This window comes from Leptodactylus fuscus, chromosome 6 (assembly GCF_031893055.1).
Source record: "Leptodactylus fuscus isolate aLepFus1 chromosome 6, aLepFus1.hap2, whole genome shotgun sequence".
Lineage (NCBI taxonomy): Eukaryota > Metazoa > Chordata > Amphibia > Anura > Leptodactylidae > Leptodactylus > Leptodactylus fuscus.
The window spans coordinates 17,129,428-17,147,131 of record NC_134270.1 but is presented as its reverse complement, the minus strand read 5'-3'; the positions used below and the strand labels follow the sequence as shown (position 1 = coordinate 17,147,131).

Below are 17,704 nucleotides of genomic sequence, written 5' to 3'. Positions count from 1 at the left end.
TCTCAAGTCCAGGAGGTGGTTTCGACTCATTCTGAAATCCTCAAGGCTACAACTAGACACCTTGAGGACCTGGACAATCGTGGTAGACGTCATAATATTAGAGTTCGTGGCCTCCCGGAAGCCACAAATGAAGAAGACCTGAAAATTACCCTGGCAGCCATCTTCAATATGCTTCTTGGTAAACCGCATGAACATCGTATTAAGCTTGATAGGGCACATAGGGCCCTCCGCCCCAAAGGCGCTACTACCACCCCGAGAGACATCATCAGGACTTTGAAATAAAGGAGGCCATTATGCAGCAGGCTCGCACTAAACGGGATTTTGATTTTGATGGCGTCAAGATACAACTATTCCCTGATTTATCCTGGATTACCTTGCAGAAGCGACGCATGCTCCGCCCCCTTCTCTCAGTCCTAAGAGATAATCAGCTTCAGTATAGATGGGGGTTCCCCTTCGCCTTGACAGTTCATAAGAATGGTCGCACTGCCACTCTGAAATCCCATGCGGATTTGGAGGGCTTTTATTCATTCTTGGACATTCCGACCCCCCATGTCGAGGACTGGGACTCTGCCGCTCTTCCTCCCCCTCCTCCCCCTGTATGGACTGTGGTGCAGTCTAAGCGGCGTCGCCTGCCCTCTCTGGATTCGGGTTCTGGCTCCCCCCGCTTGCAACACCGGGGATCTCCTTGCTAAAATGCTTTGAAATTGTATTTCCTGTTTTTCCCTGTTTCACTGCTTATATTCTTGCTTACTTGTTTATAATGGTTTCACGCTTGTTTCTTTACTTTGTGGTCATTTTCTACAGGTGCACGGTGGTGGTGGGGGGGGTCGGGTGGTTGGGGCCCTTGAATTGATGACTGTTTTGCTCTGGGTGCCTCTCCTTCCGCCCTTGCCTCCCCCCCCCCCAGGGGGGCTTTTTGCCGTGGCTATTGTTTTTATGCACGACTTTTTGTTTTGGTTGGACTTGCGGTGGCTTTGCGCCCCCGCAGGCCCTCTGTGCCCCCTGTGGGGGTTTTCTCCCCTGTTCTAATGATAGTATTGGATAATATGGTTTTTTTGTGTTGTTTTTGTTGTCTTGTCTCCCCCTCCCCTCCTTGGTGTTCTTTCCTTTTGCGTTCCAGATTGCTTCCTTGTACGCATCGCTGTGATTTGCAGATCCTCCTTATTGCCTTCTTCAACCTTGCTGGCCCGGCAATTCCTGGATCCTGTGGTGAGTTTTGCCTCATTTGCGCCTGCCTTTCCCTTATTATTCCATGGCTAAGATAGTTTCCCTCAATGTTAAGGGCCTTAATTCTAAGACCGGCCGTATTTGACTTTATCAAGACCAAACCAAAACCCCCCTTCCCCTCACTAAACCCCTTGTGTGTGATCTTCTCATAAATACAGACCAAGTTACCTTTGAATGGGTGGGGTCGGCCACAGCTTTATTAAGTATATATTATCTGACATAAGCAGTAACCCCTGTTCCCCTCCTCCTCAGCGAACGTTTTGGTGTGTGCCCCCCGGTGGGGCACGTCGCTGGTACTCTACCTCGCTGAGAAAGGGGGTCAAGGTCCTGCTACTATGCCTGCTGTGACAACAATTTAATGCAAATATATATTTACAGCATGTCATTTTGCTAACATAAAGAAGAAAACAAATAAAACTTTTATCTGCACGGTACATAGTTACATAGTCAATGAGGTTGGATAAGGACATTATTCCCTATAAATGCTACAGTGTTGATCCAGAGGAAGGCGAAAAACCCCATGAGGCTCATGCCAATTTGCCCTATTTCAGGGGGAAAATTGCTTTCCGACTCCAAATCTGGCAGTCAGTATGAAACCCTAGATCAACATGTCCTTAAAATTCTAGAGTCCATAACCTGTTATATTTTACTCTTCAAGAAAAAAGGGGCATCCAAGGAAAGAGGGGTACAATCATAATTGAAAAGAAAATAACTTAGCGGCTCGGTTTAGGTGTGGGTGGGTGGGGGGTTGCTTTGTCAGCTCTGGCCGGATTCCAAAAGGAATTCCCCACCCAGAGCTGCCCTGGATAATCCTGTGGGAGGCCCCGCCCCCCTCCCCGGGCCACCAATGAATGGGAAAGAAAACCCCCTTGAGGGGAAGGGCATAGGTCACTAACGGCCGCTCAATATCCGGCTGGCTTATACAGCAAGCCGGCTTGCAGACCGGCCGTATTTGACTTTATCAAGACCAAACCAAAACCCCCCTTCCCCTCACTAAACCCCTTGTGTGTGATCTTCTCATAAATACAGACCAAGTTACCTTTGAATGGGTGGGGTCGGCCACAGCTTTATTAAGTATATATTATCTGACATAAGCAGTAACCCCTGTTCCCCTCCTCCTCAGCGAACGTTTTGGTGTGTGCCCCCCGGTGGGGCACGTCGCTGGTACTCTACCTCGCTGAGAAAGGGGGCCAAGGTCCTGCTACTATGCCACCGGATCTCGGTGTAACCTACAACGAGGTCCGACCCCCCCTAGCAGGAACAGCGCCCTTTCTATGCCACCTTGAATCCCGGAAAGAAAAAGGTCCAACCCAGTATTATTCAGGTGTACCCCATCTTTTCGCAGCAGCATCCGATTGTCCCCTTCAAGCTGGTAGTGCCTGACCACTACCCCGCCCAGTGTCTGTATGTGGTGTGATATTACTCTGTTGAGGGCTTTTCTTGTTCTCTCAAGCGCGGGCGGACTAACAGCGCCGTGCCACTGTGACCTCGGAATCATCTCAGACCATACGGGGACTAGGGCTGGGAAACCTGCAGAAATCCGCTCGCATCCTGGCAATTAGTTCCGGCCGCCGGATGGAGACCATGTCGTTGCCACCTGCATGGATTACTAACACCACCGGGACCTGAGTGGCTCTACTAGCGTTGAGGACCTCCGGAAAGACTTGTTCCCACTTCATGCCCCGTATGCCGAGCCACTGCACCTGGACGTTTCTGAAACCCAGCTGGAGGCCCATCGGCTGGACTGCTGCTCGCTTTGCGGCCCAAAAGACATAGGAGTGTCCGATGATCCAAACCACGGTGGGGGACCATGTGAACAACAACATGGGTTAAAAACAACGAATCATCAAGCAAACCAAACTTTTGGGGCCCCCCCATCCCCCCTTTATATATATAAACCCCCCCTTTTTTTTTTTTTAAACTGATGATTAAACCAGGTCTGACGTAACGCTTATAGCAGTTGGAGCGCCATCGTCCTATGCGTTTCACCTCTTCCTCTGCCAGGCCTGCCGCATCGGCAGCCGTCGCAGCCCCGATGCGGAAGGAGTGGGTACCAAACTCTGTTGGCGATACCCCATTGGCTTCTAGACACTTCTTGAACACTGCTTCAAACTGGAACCTTGTTAAGGGGGAACCATCCTTGTGGACTAAAAACTGGGTAGCGGCTGGTCGGGATACCGCATATGTCTTAACCGTTTTGACCGGGCACAATGGCCCGCTGAGCTTAGCTATTGATAACCATGCCCCTTGGCCGTAAATGTCAGTTTTAGATCGGCGGACCCTAAGCCTGAGTGACTCCGGGAGAATGACTACGTCCTCTGCTGCTAAACCTGTTGCTACCCGCCGGGATCTAGCTACTAGCTCCCCAATTCTTAGTGCTCCAAAAAAGGCTAAAACAAAGGCACAGGACATAAGGACTGCTTCGTATGGTGTTGTGCAAACCGTTATAGTGACGTCCACCAGGCGCCGCAATAGGAGGAATGATACTGGCCGCCGGTGATCCTTCTTTCTCCTGGCCTTTTTTAGCCCTTTTAGTATCAGCTGAATTGGGAACTCTTTTGTTACATCGGGGAGGCCTAGCAATTTTAACCCAAATGCCACGCCAGATAGGCGCCTTGCCGCGGTTGCGGCGGACACCCCTGCTGCTGCTAAATGAGCAACGTACTCATACGTCAAAACCCTGCAGCCCGCTGCGTCCATTGCCCTGCCAGGAGGGCCTAATGATAACCACTCTCTCCACGATTTCTCGTGGCCTGCCCAGGTAGAGGCTGTTATCGCGTCCTTCAGTAGCCGTGTCAATATTGGAGCCCCAAGTCCCATAGGAAAGGCGGGCACGGGGAGCCCTCCAACTCCGCCTTCGGATGGTAATCCCTGAAGCGCTCCAACTGGAAACGAGAGAGTCAGCAACAACGTTTTCAACACCAGGGACATGTCTTGCTTTAAACACTATGTTAAATTGCAGGCAACGTAATACCAGGTGCCTCAAAAGAGCTAGGACTGGTAGGGAGCTGGAAGACAAGTGGTTAATTGCCAGGACGACACTTTCATTGTCACACCAAAACAAAATGCGCTTGTTAGTCATGGCTGGCGCCCATAGCTCCAGCGATACCACTATTGGGAACAGCTCCAGCAGGGTCATGTTCTTTGTTGCACCGGCAGTTACCCAACCCTGTGGCCATGGGGCCGCTGACCAACATTCGCCAAACACTGCACCATAGCCTGTTGAGCCAGCCGCGTCGGTATATAACTGGAGGTCCGAGTTCGACAACTCCTTCTCTGGGAAGCATGATATGCCCACATAGTCAGACAGAAAGGACTTCCAGACTTCCAAATCATCCCGCATGACACTGGTTATATGGACATAGTGGTGGGGCATTCTCTTTCCGGCGGTGGCCATGGCCAGACGCCTGGAAAAAACCCTGCCCATAGGAAATATTCTGCATGCAAAGGTCAATTGCCCCAGTAGCGACTGCAACCGGACCAATGGAACTTTCTTTGCACTGCGGCACACCTCTATGTCCTGTTTTAACCTGATGAGCTTGTCCTGCGGGAGCTGAAGAACCATCCTGTCAGTGTCAATCAGGATTCCCAGGAAAGAGAGGCACGACGCTGGTCCCTCCGTTTTTCCACTGGCCAAAGGGACTCCGAACTTATCTGCAAGGAAACGGAACATGTTGAGTAAATAAAGGCATTGTGGGGAGCTCTTAGGACCGACAAATAGAAAATCATCCAGGTAATGTATTACCGAAGAGGAGCCTGCCTCCTGCCGCAGTACCCACTCTAGGAAAGTACTGAAAACCTCAAAATAACGGCAAGAGATGGAGCACCCCATGGGTAAGCACATATCATAGTAGAAACTCCCTTCAAGCTGACAACCCAGCAAGTGAAAACACTCTGGGTGTACAGGTAGGAGCCGGAAGGCAGATTCTATGTCTGTTTTTGCAAGCAGAGCGCCGCGTCCTGCACTCACTACCAGGGACACTGCCTTGTCAAAGGATACATAGGACACTGCTGTTTCCTCCTTAGGGATACCATCATTGACAGATTCTCCATGTGGGAAGGATAGGTGATGGATAAGTCTGAATTTTCCTTCCTCTTTTTTGGGAACCAGGCCCAGTGGCGACACTCTCAGGTTTTTAAATGGGGGTTCGGTAAAGGGGCCCGCCATGCGGCCCAAGGTCACCTCTTTCTCAATTTTTGCACGTGCTGTGCTCATGTCCCTTTTAATTGAACGTAGATTGTCCGCTAGTGTAACAGATGAACTTTGTAAATGGGGTATGTAGAAACCAACCGTGAAACCATTAATGAGCATATCTGCCTCTCGCCTCCTTGGGTATCTGTCGAGCCAGGGGCGCATCCTTTCTACGATCACCGGTGTCCTCCGGCTGACACTGCACCCTTTTGGGGGACTTAAACCTTCTTGCACATCGCAAGTCTGCATGGGCCCCCCCACAGGTGGTGCATTCATGTTTAAAACGACAGGAGGCATGGAATCTACAGTACCCTTCATTATACATCCAATATGAACCCGTCTTGTGTGTTGCCGCTGCGGGCACCCATGCTCCTGCAGCGGCTGCGGGCCGAAAGGGATTCCTTGCCAGCTTGGGGTTCATCATTATTTGAAACCATACATCAGTAGCTTTTGAGGCCCATCCTACCTCTTGGCGCAGAGCCAAGCGCCGCCGAAATTCCTCGTCATACCTCCACCATGTTGAACCACCATACACATTATATGCTGAGAGAATGATATTCTGATATACAAACAGCTCAGGTGCTTTCTCTGGCTTAGCCTGGCAAAGTATACATGACATTGTGCTAAAGGCCTGGATCCAATTGTTAAAAGTCTTTGCCACCCTGGGCTTTTTGTCCTCTCCTCTCCTGTACTCCCGCTCTTTATCCACTGTAGGTTGGTCCTGAGATATCAGCGACCATATATCCAAGAATTCCCCTTTTATAATTTTTTCCCGCACGTCCCCTGGCACGTGCGTACCCAGTGGTGCCACTCCACAGAAGAATGTATCATTCCATAACCAACTTTCTGGCAGCTGCGCAGCCACACCCGTTGCAGACTTAGGAGGGGGGGGTGTAGTTTCCAGCTTATCTAGGATTGCCTTCAACATCTGTATCACAACGCCATTATTCTGGTGCTGTGTGGCCTCACTAGTTGTAAGCGGTGCCCTCCCCTCCAGCTTAGCTAGCATAGCCTTACACATATCCAAGACATCCCCACCAGTTGAGGTCTGTGCAGACCAAGCTTTCGAGCAAGCAAACTCACCGGTTGGAATGATGGTCGGATGTGCGTTGTCTGCGGGTGGCTGCAGCAGCATTGATCCATTTGCTAACGGTTCCTGGGTGGCTGTGGGCTCCATACTCCGATTTTTGGATTCCACCTGGCCATGTGGCCTTCCTTCCACGTCTGAATCCCACGAAGATGTGCCAGATGAGTGTGATGCTGACCTCTCCCTGCTATAACCACGATGACGCCTGCCGCCTTGCATTCGGGACCTCATGCTAAGCTGACTTAAGGGACTCCCAGCAGATGATCCTCTGAAGGATCTATGCCGACTGCGGTGGGGGCTCCTACTGTTATGTGTTGGGGTGCTGGACCTAATAGCTGTTTCAGCCTGGCGCTGGGAGTTGCAGGACCTAGTGGTCCTTCTGGATCGTCTAGGTGCATGGGGCATTATTGCCCAACAATAGCTCCCCACCACCGTGGTCTGTGCCAATCAGCACTGAGTTTTCCAGGGGGCCGTTGGCTATTGAACCCAAAATAGTCGCCTCCCTTGGGTTCCTATCATACTGGGCCTGGGGGTGTGGGGGTAAATATAACTGTGTGGAGGGTGGACTACATTGGGGCTGGCTAGGAGGGGGTAAAGCTATTTGCATCTGGCTTCCTGCTGGCTGCCATGTGCTGACCCCAGGGCCTACCAGGCCCTTGGTCCGCCTGGCCTTTCTGGCCTGTGCCCTTATTGAGGCAGGGTCAGATGGCTGGCATTGTTTCCGTCTAACCACCCTCCCTTTACGGGCCCGGGTTGCTCTATTTTTGGGGGCTTTAGCTGGGGGGCTTGGGGATAGGCGAGCTGGTTGCCTGGCTGTCCTTGCTGGACGGGCCATGTGCTCCACTGTCTGCTGAGGGAGGGAGGGTGTCTGGGCTGAATCCTCGCTCTCCTGGAGCAGGGACTCAAGCCATGCTGTTCCTTTCTGACTTACTTTAAGCAGCAGCTGATCTAATAGCCGTTGATAGTCCTGTGCAGGCTCCATAGCATAGCATGTGGTTGGAAGGCAGACAAAAGGGGTCAGCAGGGAGAGTAGGGTTGCTTTGTCAGCTCTGGCCGGATTCCAAAAGGAATTCCCCACCCAGAGCTGCCCTGGATAATCCTGTGGGAGGCCCCGCCCCCCTCCCCGGGCCACCAATGAATGGGAAAGAAAACCCCCTTGAGGGGAAGGGCATAGGTCACTAACGGCCGCTCAATATCCGGCTGGCTTATACAGCAAGCCGGCTTGCATATCAAACGTAAGTTAGCCTTGACGGAGTTCCGCACCCTTAAGGCATATATAGCTTTTTTTTTTTACAAGAGACCCACTTCGATAGTTCCTGTACCTTTAACTTTGCTCTCCATTTTTACCCTACTGTTTATTCTGCCACTCACTCTAAGAAACGGGGAGGGACGGCTATCCTTATCTCCTCCTCTTGCCCCTTCGAAGTTGTTACCTCCGTCCTTGGCCCCAAAGGTAGATATGTTATTTTACATGGGAAGTTTGCGGGCCAGCCAATTACTCTATGCAATCTTTATGCCCCTAACTCCTCTCAACCTGATTTTTTAGTCAAGGTCCTCAATAAGCTAGACTCGCTTCCCCCTGCTGCTCTTTTTGTCAGAGGGGACATTAACATGTCATTTTCGGATTGTATGGACCATCAATCCTTCTCCGGGAACTCGCGGCGTCTTACCCGGCGTAGACTCTCGACTCAATTCCGTCGTATTATTCAGCGGTATTCCCTGTATGATCTCTGGAGGATTAACTACCCGTCTACTCGCTCATTCACCTTCTACTCGGCTCCACACATATCTCACTCCAGGATTGACTATTTTTTGGCAATGCCTTAGCTCTGCGCCTCCTTAGGGACGCCTCAGTTCGCTCTATTACTTGGTCGGACCACGCACCAGTCTCTGTAGAGCTCCGCGCGGGCCCTGTCCATACCCAACTTTTCCATTGGCGGCTTAATGAGAGCCTCCTTCAGAAGGCGCAGACCCGTGAGGAGCTTCGCCAGCACCTTAAAACCTTTTTTTTATCTTAATATGGGCTCGGTTTCCTCGATTGCGATGTTGTGGGAAGCCCATAAGGCTGTGATGAGAGGGCATTGCATTGCTGTTGGCACTCACCTTAAAAGGGATGCTAATGCCCGCCTTGTGCACTTGAGGTCCCAGTTGCGCCGAGTGGAGGATGATTTGGCTTCTCGCCCATCTAGGGCTCTTCTCAGGACTCTCATTGATCTACGAGCCCAAATCCGAGAAGCCCTATTGCAGAAAACTTCCAAATTGCTACTGTACACTAGGCAGCGTTACTATGATCGAGCTAATAAACCCTATACCCTCCTAGCCCGCCAGTTACGTGATCAACGGGAAGGGAGTTCGGCATACGCTCTGTGACGCTCTGATGGCGCGGTGGTCTATGACCCGGAGGAAATAGCCTGTCTATTTCACGCTTATTATTCCGACTTATATTCCCTCCCATCAGATCTTCCTGCAGATCCCCAAACACGTTCTACACTCCTCCAAGATTTTTTGTCCTCCTGCTGCCTCCCCACTCTTTCTTCTGATGACCTGGCCTGCCTTAATATGCCTATCTCAGCTGATGAGGTCTCTCATCTCCTTCAGGAACTTCCTAATGGGAAATCTCCGGGTCCTGACGGTCTTACTTACCTATATTACAAAGTATTTGGGACAGAGCTTCTCCCCCATCTTGTCTCACTTTTCTCGGCTTTTATGGCAGGTGAGTCCATCCTGGACTCCTTCTCTCACTCCTTTCTCACACTTATCCCGAAACCCGGTAAAGATCACCTTGACTGTCGTAATTATAGGCCTATCTCGCTTTTGAACACGGATTTTAAGCTATTCACCAAGCTCCTGGCCTCTAGACTGAATATGTGTCTTTCCTCTCTGGTCCATAAGGATCAAGTTGGATTTGTACCCTGCCGCCAAGGCGGCGATAATACTAGAACTATTGATCTTATTGACGTAGTTTCGCGATCTGAGTCAGAGCTGCTGGTCCTCAGTTTAGATGCAGAAAAGGCATTTGATTGTCTGGGTTGGCCTTTCCTCTTTGACACTCTTGCCTCTTATGGCTTTCAGGGGCCCTTTCTATCGGCCGTTAAGAACCTCTACTCATCCCCCTCCGCTACGATTAAGCTTCCTCACGCTTCGTCTCCCCCATTCCGTCTAGGCAATGGAACTAGGCAGGGCTGTCCGTTGTCCCCCCTTCTTTTTGTCCTCTGTATTGAGCCCCTAGCGGCGGCCATTCGGCTATGCCCTGATATTTCTGGGGTCCGGGTTCGTGACAAGGAGTTTAAGCTTTCCCTGTTCGCAGATGATATTCTCCTTACCCTCACTAATCTTCATGTCTCCCTCCCCAACCTCCATGTCATCCTATCTAAATTTAGTCATCTATCCGGTTACAAAGTTAACACCTCCAAGACTGAGGCGCTCCCTATTCGTGTTCCCCCCTCTACTTTGGCTGGCCTTCAGGCTTCCTTCCCGTATACATGGAGGTCTTCCTCCTTAAAATATTTAGGCATATATTTGACTGGGTCTTTCTCTCAACTATATCAGGCAAACTTTCCTCCACTCTATAGGCATGTTCAGGCTCTCCTTTCCAGGTGGCGGAGTCTGCCTTTGTCCCTCTTTGGCCGCATAGCCGCAGTTAAGATGACTGTGTTGCCTAAGTTGCTTTATCTCTTCGAGACCCTCCCGATTCCTGTCCCTCTTAAGGATCTTCGGGCGCTGCAGGGCTCGCTTCTTCAGTTTGTGTGGGCCGGAGGGAGACATCGGCTTTCACGGCATCTGATGACTCCAAAATCGAGAGGTGGTCTCTCTTTTCCAAATCTGGTATTATATTACTGGGCTGCCCAGTTGCGTAGAATCCCGGCTTGGTCTGCTCTTCATGCCTATTCCAAATGGATGGAAATCGAAAAATTATGGTTGGCTCCGCACCACCCCAGTTCGCTGATTTGGTCTAATCCACATTCACCCCCTAAAGATAACCTATTGGGCCCCATAGCGCTCACTAGAGATGTTTGGCGCACCTGCCTGGCCCGCTTTCCTATTTCTTCCTCTGGCTCTTCCATGACAGCCTTCCTTCTGCATCCTCACTTTCCACCTGGACTCACTGGGCCTGTGGCTGGACCTTGGCTGAAGGCGGGCCTCTTTCGGCTCGCTGATATCATTGATTATAGGACCCGCACTGTACTACCCTTTGCTGAGATCCGATCCAGATTTGGTCTTCCCGGGTCCAGTGAGTTCACATATATCCAGATTTCCCACCTTGCTTCTTTTATTTTCCGGGGTCCTGTAGCGCCTGTCCCTACGTTGTTTGAGAGAATTTGTAAAGCTGGTACTAGAATGAGGGGGTTGGTCTCGGATATATATCATCTCCTATCTGATCCCGAGCCTGACGTCCTGCCCGCACACCCGTATATGTCACGTTGGGAGACCTACCTGGGACAACCTATCTCGAAAGTAGAATGGTCTCTTATCTGGAAAAGAGGTTCTAAGACCTCGAGCTGTGTGGTCCATAAGGAAAATTTCTTTAAAATGCTGATGCATTGGTACCACACGCCAGCATTTCTCCATTCCTTTGATAGATCTATTCCAGACTGCTGCTGGCGTTGTGGTGCCCGTCCTGCACATATTTTCCATTTGTTCTGGTCCTGCCCCTCCCTGGTCCCCTATTGGTGTCTTGATCCCCCAAGACGTATCTCCTTAATCTCCCCCTGGTGAAGCTGCGTAAACCAGCCCTGCGACTTTTTCTATTTCTTCTCACCTCTGCTAGATGCTTGGTTGCTAAACATTGGCGTCAGCCGGCTCCCCCATCTTTAGAGGAGCTATACCACAGGATCAGGAATGTGCGATCTCTGGAATACCTGATGGCTGTGCTTAATGATGAAGAGGAGCGGTTTCATACTGTCTGGAATCTATGGGACTTGTTTTGGGCCACTCAGCCTTTATGATTGTACCAACCCCTGGAACCTCTGGTTTTGCCCTTGTTGTTTCTACCCTTCCCGTTTCCCTGTCTTATCTTGTCCGTGTTTGTCATCCATGTCCTTTTATTTTATTAGCGGTTTACTATTTGTATTTGCATTGTAATGTTTTTGGACTGATACTGGTTTGTCGGTCTTGCTGTTCTACTTTATTGTTTAAATCTCATAAATAAACAACTAAAAAAAAAAAAAAAAAGCATCCATACCTATATATTTTCTTTAAGTAGACACCTGCAGCATTGTCTCAATGCCACTTGGTACTGTTTACAAACAGGCACCTTCATGCAATTTTGATTTAAAGTGAATGTTTTATGAAAAAATGCAAATAAATGTATATTAGTTGTTAAAAGTGGAAACCAAACAATAAATGATATGCACAAAACCTCCTAAGAGTTCAGCATGTGCAGAGTTCATTCATATCACTATGGCCTACACCCGCATGCACGTGTCTTCAGAAAATCACCAGAACCGGAAGGAACAAAAATCTGCTTTATAAAAATCTATACTGCAACTAAAAAATCTAACTTTTTTGAGATTGCACAGCATACCATATATAAAAACACAACTTAATGTTTCATATATACAACCACCTTCATGCAACGTTGTGGCAAACAGAGATTGCTAGAAAAAACTGCGCAAAGATTCAATCTTTCCACTAAAGTGTGACCCAAGCAATCCCTTTCTGCAAACAAAATGTACTTTTTAAAAAACTGCAATATGTGAGGAGTTCATACATACCATACATGTATATATTTACAGGGGAGGGTGTTAAATAAACGCCAAAATCGCAGAAATGCGCCATCCCATTTTGTGCATGCAAATTAAATAGGACTTTACATAAAAATATTATTTTCCATCCCCTATAAAAATTTTAGCAATCTATACGTTCATCTCTAGTGATAATCGTTATCACTATTATTTTAGCATGTAACAAATATCACTAGAGACGTATTTTACTCTAGAAAGTTCAGGTATGGACAGGACAGGGATTGAGTGAAATTTAAACTTTATTCATGATTTTGTAGTGTAAGTGTTTGGTGCGACTTTTTTTGATGCTGCGACCTGGACAATGGTAAGTGTGTGGGTCACAGCACCAATAAACTTCCTGGTTATGTTAAGGGGGTATAACATAAGAATACCCCACTAGTAAAGCTCAGGGGGGAATTATATTATACCTGTATGTGACAATCAAAGAGCAAAAGTACAGTATGCTCTTTGATTGACAGAAGGGGGGAAATAGGGACTGAATCAGTCCCCCCCACCCCCTGGGGTCACATACAGGTTATGCACAGGGACAGAGAAAATGCTTCTCTGTCTCTGTGCACGCTGCTCCTCCTCCCCCCTTCCTCTTTCACTAATGCTTCCTGAGATAGGAGGGGGGGACAATTTAAAGTCCTGTATCTCATGACAAGGACAAATTGTTCTTCATGATGCTACCATTAATTATTCTATATAATGTACTGGGAAGCTGCAAAAAAAAGAGTCAGAATGAGGTGGATCTGAAGAAAAAGTACATTTGTGCGACTTTTTTAGGGGCTTCGTTTTTACGGCGTTCACTGTGCAGCCAAAATGATATGCCACCTCTGCTTGCTGTTCTGCATCTCCCTTCAATCATCTGCTGTAATACTGAATGGTATATGATCATCTATTTCATCCACCTCTGCTTGCTGTTCTGCATCTCCCTTCAATCATCTGCTGTACTACTGAATGGTATATGATCATCTATTTCATCCACCTCTGCTCGATCACTGAACTATATTTTAGCATTTCACTCAGGCTGTATATTTGCATTTCCATGTGTTCTTATCTGTACTAGTGTCATTCTTTTGACCCTCACTGACTTTATGGCTGATCCTGATCAAGTGTTTACTTGGAGCCACTCTGCCAGTCTCCTCATGTGTCACAGTTTGTAGATTAATTAGTTAACAACTTAAATTAGTGCTAGTTCTGAAGCTCTGCTTTCCTATATAAGTAGATATAGCATATGGGAAGCATTTCATGCAGGGGCATTTCATTTGCAGCATGCATCTTAACCAAATTGCATCTTAACCGAAGTGCAGATTAACCAAAGTGCACTTATACATGGCACTTCAACAGGGCACGGATCAGGCTAACCATGGCAGAACACCAGGTAAATTGCAACCTAAAACAATAAGTTTTACCTCATGGTATGCTATAGCTACACTGTCTCTTACTATCTTAGCCATTGTCTTCCTGCAGACCTCTCCTCCATCTCTACCACCAGTACACTCCATCCATGTCAGTCCCTCTCTTCTTCCCTCTCCCATGTACAGCTCTCACACACTTTTCAGTCTCTTTAATATCCCCTTTATTTCTTTTAGCAGTGACACCAAACAGAAGCGCCCACATAAATCCCTGAACTACCTTCTGTCTCTGTCCATGTTACTCCTCCTGGCTGCTGGGGACATCTCTCCTAACCCCGGCCCTCCTTCCTTCACTAACTCTTATTCCTGCACACATAGAAGGCCTACAAACCTCATCAATATTTACCGTGTTCCTTCCCCTCACCCCTCCCCTGTCTCTTTTAACTGCTCTCTCTGGAATGCCCGCTCAGTGTGCAACAAACTAGAATATATTAATGAGTTATTCCTTCAGCCTACTCACCCTTACTGAAACTTGGATCCAGCAAGCAGACACAGCCTCCCCTGCTGCTCTGTCTCATGGTGGCCTACAATTCTCACATACCTCTAGGCCTGACAACAGGCAGGGTGGTGGGGTAGGCTTACTTCAGTCACCACAGTGCATTTTTCAGTCCATTCCCCCGGTCCCCTCACTGACGTTCTCCTCATTTGAAGTCCATGCTATCAGACTTTTCCGCCCACTCTCCTTACGTGTAGCTGTGATCTACCATCCACCTGGCTCACCCTACCAATTCTTGGATCACTTTGCTTCTTGGCTTCCCCACTTTTTATCCAGTGACATTCCTACCCTCATCATGGGTGACTTTAACATTCCTATTGACACCCCTCACTCCCCAGCTGCCTCACAGTTTCTCTCATTAACCACTTCTCTTGGTCTTTCACAATGTTCTTCTTCTGCCACACATATAGATGGTAACACGATTGATCTTGTCTTCCATCGACTCTTCACAGTTTCTAAATTTATTAACTCTGCTCTGCCCCTCTCTGATCATAACCTTCTGTCTCTCACCATCAGTGCCCTCTCCCCTTCACAAGATACACCTACCCAACACACATATAGGAACTTACGTGCTATCGACACCCAGCACCTCTCAGATACTCTACAGTCCTCTCTGTCCCCCATCTCTTCAATCTCCTGTCCCAATCTGGCCACCAGTCACTATAATGAAACCCTTAAAAATGCATTGGATGTGGTGGCTCCCCCCTCCACTCGTAAAGTCCCATGTAGGAGGCAGCAACCCTGGCACACGCCACAGACACGATTTCTTCAGCGGTGCTCTAGGTGTGCCGAACGTCTCTGGAGAAAATCACGTTCACCTGCAGATTTCCTCCACTTCAAATTTATGCTTAAAACATATAGTTCTGCCCTTTACCTCGCTAAACAAGACTATTTCACCTTCCTCATCTCTTCTCTCTCCAGCAACCCTAAAAGGCTTTTTGAAATTTTTCACTCCTTACTCACACTCAAGGTGCAGACGCCATTCACAGACCTTAGTGCTGATGACCTTGCCACTTATTTCCATGATAAAATTGATAAGATCCGTCAGGAAATTACTGCCCAAGCCCCAGGTGGCATTGATCTCCTCACCAACCGCACTTCAGACTGTCCATTCTCATCTTTTGAACCTGTTACAGCGGCCAGGCTCATCTATCAGTCTAGATGCTACAGCGATGCCTCTGGTCTGTGCCAGTCGCTACATTGGCTGCCTATTCATTATAGAATAAAATATAAAGTTATCCCCCTCATCCACAAGGCTCTCCATAATGCCGCACCTCCCTACATTTCCTCCCTCATCTCTGTCTACCGCCCAACCCGTGTACTCCGTTCACTTAATGACCTAACACTTACATCCTCTATTATCAGAACCTCCCACGCTCGTATACAAGACTTCTCCCGAGCTGCACCACTTCTCTGGAATGCTCTACCCCGGACAATCAGATTAACTCCCAATTTCTACAGTTTCAAACGCAAACTAAAGACGCATCATTTCAGACAGGCCTATCACAATGTCTAACGTAAACCCTTAACCCTCTTCTGTCCCCGCTCCCACATTTCCCCACATGATATGATGTCATCTCATGCTAACTTTATAGGTCCAAGCTCCATCCACATGTTAACTTACACGACTGTCGACGGTTTATGTAATGACAGTCACCTCTATTACAAAAGTGTCTGACCCCTGTATAAGCAATGCCGCCCCTGCTACCTCTTGTGTCACCCCCTCTACCTCATAGATTGTAAGCTCTTGTGAGCAGGGCCCTCAGTCCCATTGTGTGAAATGACTTTCTTTGTAATGTATCTTTCTGTCTGTATTTGAACCCTACAAATTGTACAGTGCTGCGGAATATGTTGGCGCTATATAAATAAAAAATTTTATTATTATTATTCTATATTTCAGTACGATTCCAGGGATACCAAATTTATACGGTTTTATTTACATTTCAACCCCTTAACAAAAATCCAAAACTGTGTTAAAATTTTTTTGTTCTAACAGTTGCGATATTCTGACACCCGTAACTTTTTTATAATTCCGTGAATAGGGATGCATAAGGTGTCTTAAATTATATGATTTTGGGGAATAACTTTTGCTTTGATCACTTTTTATTAAAATTTTTATCAGAGGCAAAACTGGCGGTTTGGCAGTTTTGACTATAGCGTTTATCGTACGGGACAAATATTTGTATAGATTTCTAGAGCGTGAGTTTACAGACACAGGGATAACTAATGTCTATGTGTTTCACAGTATTTAAGTACTTTTATATGCGTTCTAGGGAAGGGGGGTGATTTGAACTATATATTTTTTTTTACTTTTTAAAAACTTTTTTTTGAATTTCATATACCCCCTTGCGGTCTTGAACTCCAGGGGATCTGATCACTAATGCAATGCAGAAGAATGCTAATCCATTGTATGACATCCCGGGGAGCCTTCACAAAGCTCCTTGCTGTCATGGCAACATGACGCCGGCTCCGGACCTTGTTCCGGGTGTCGGCGATCACAGGGAAATGGTGGCGCCCATGCGTCGCCAGGAAAATGGCGCCTTGAGATCGGGGAGCCTTGACAAGTCCACCTGCTGTCATGGCAACATGAGCTGGTGATAACAGGGAAAATGGTGGTGCCTATGTGCTGCCACCTTTAACCGAGGCACCGGAGTGGTTAAAGAGGACCTTTCACCATTTTTCCCAAAGGCAGTGTTATATACCGCCGGAAAGCTGACAGTGCGCTGAGTTCAGCGCACTGTCAGCTTTCCCGATCTGTGCCCGGTGTGAAGAGCTTACGGTCCGGTACCGTAGCTCTTCTATGGTCAGAAGGGCGTTTCTGACCATTAGCCAGGAATGTCCTTCTGCCTCACGGCGTCAATCGCGCTGTACTGTGGAGCCGGGAGGAACGCCACCTCCCTCTCCTGATAATACCCGTCTATAGACGAGCTGTGTGAGCAGAGGGAGGGGGCGTTCCTCCCGGCTCCACAGTACAGCGCGATAGGTGCCGCGAGGCAGAAGGACGTCTCTGGCTAATGGTCAGAAACGCCCTTCTGACCATAGAAGAGCTACGGTACCGGACCGTAAGCTCTTCACACCGGGCACAGATCGGGAAAGCCGACAGTGCACTGAACTCAGTGCACTGTCAGCTTTCCGGCAGTATATAACTCTGCCTTTGGGAAAAATGGTGAAAGGTCCTCTTTAATGCCCGCGATCGGTGTTGGCAACGACCGGGGGCATTAGTGCTGGGTATCTACTGTCGGGAAGGGGTTAAAGGAGTTCCCTCTACCAGCCCATAGGCCTACCGCAGGGTACTGCAGTAGCCATGCCAGCCTGAAGCCTAGCTGTAGCCTTCTGGACTGCCATGTACATAGTCCTATTATGCCTAATAGACTGAATATCAGTGTTACAGAAGTATTACACTGTATTATACAAGTGATCAAGGCAACTCAGGTTTGTCCCCTAGGGGGACTAAAGAAAAATGTAAATCATGTAAAAACAAAAGTTTACTAAAATGTTGAATGTGCCCTAAAGAGATAAAAACTACAGCTTGTCCTGCAAAATATATGCCCCGTGTAAAGC

At 48.2% G+C, this 17,704-nt stretch overlaps 1 pseudogene; it reads right to left on the bottom strand.

The window, feature by feature from the left end:
• Positions 1-17,704, bottom strand: part of LOC142209930 (uncharacterized) — a 520,021-nt pseudogene that overhangs the window by 367,140 nt on the left and 135,177 nt on the right.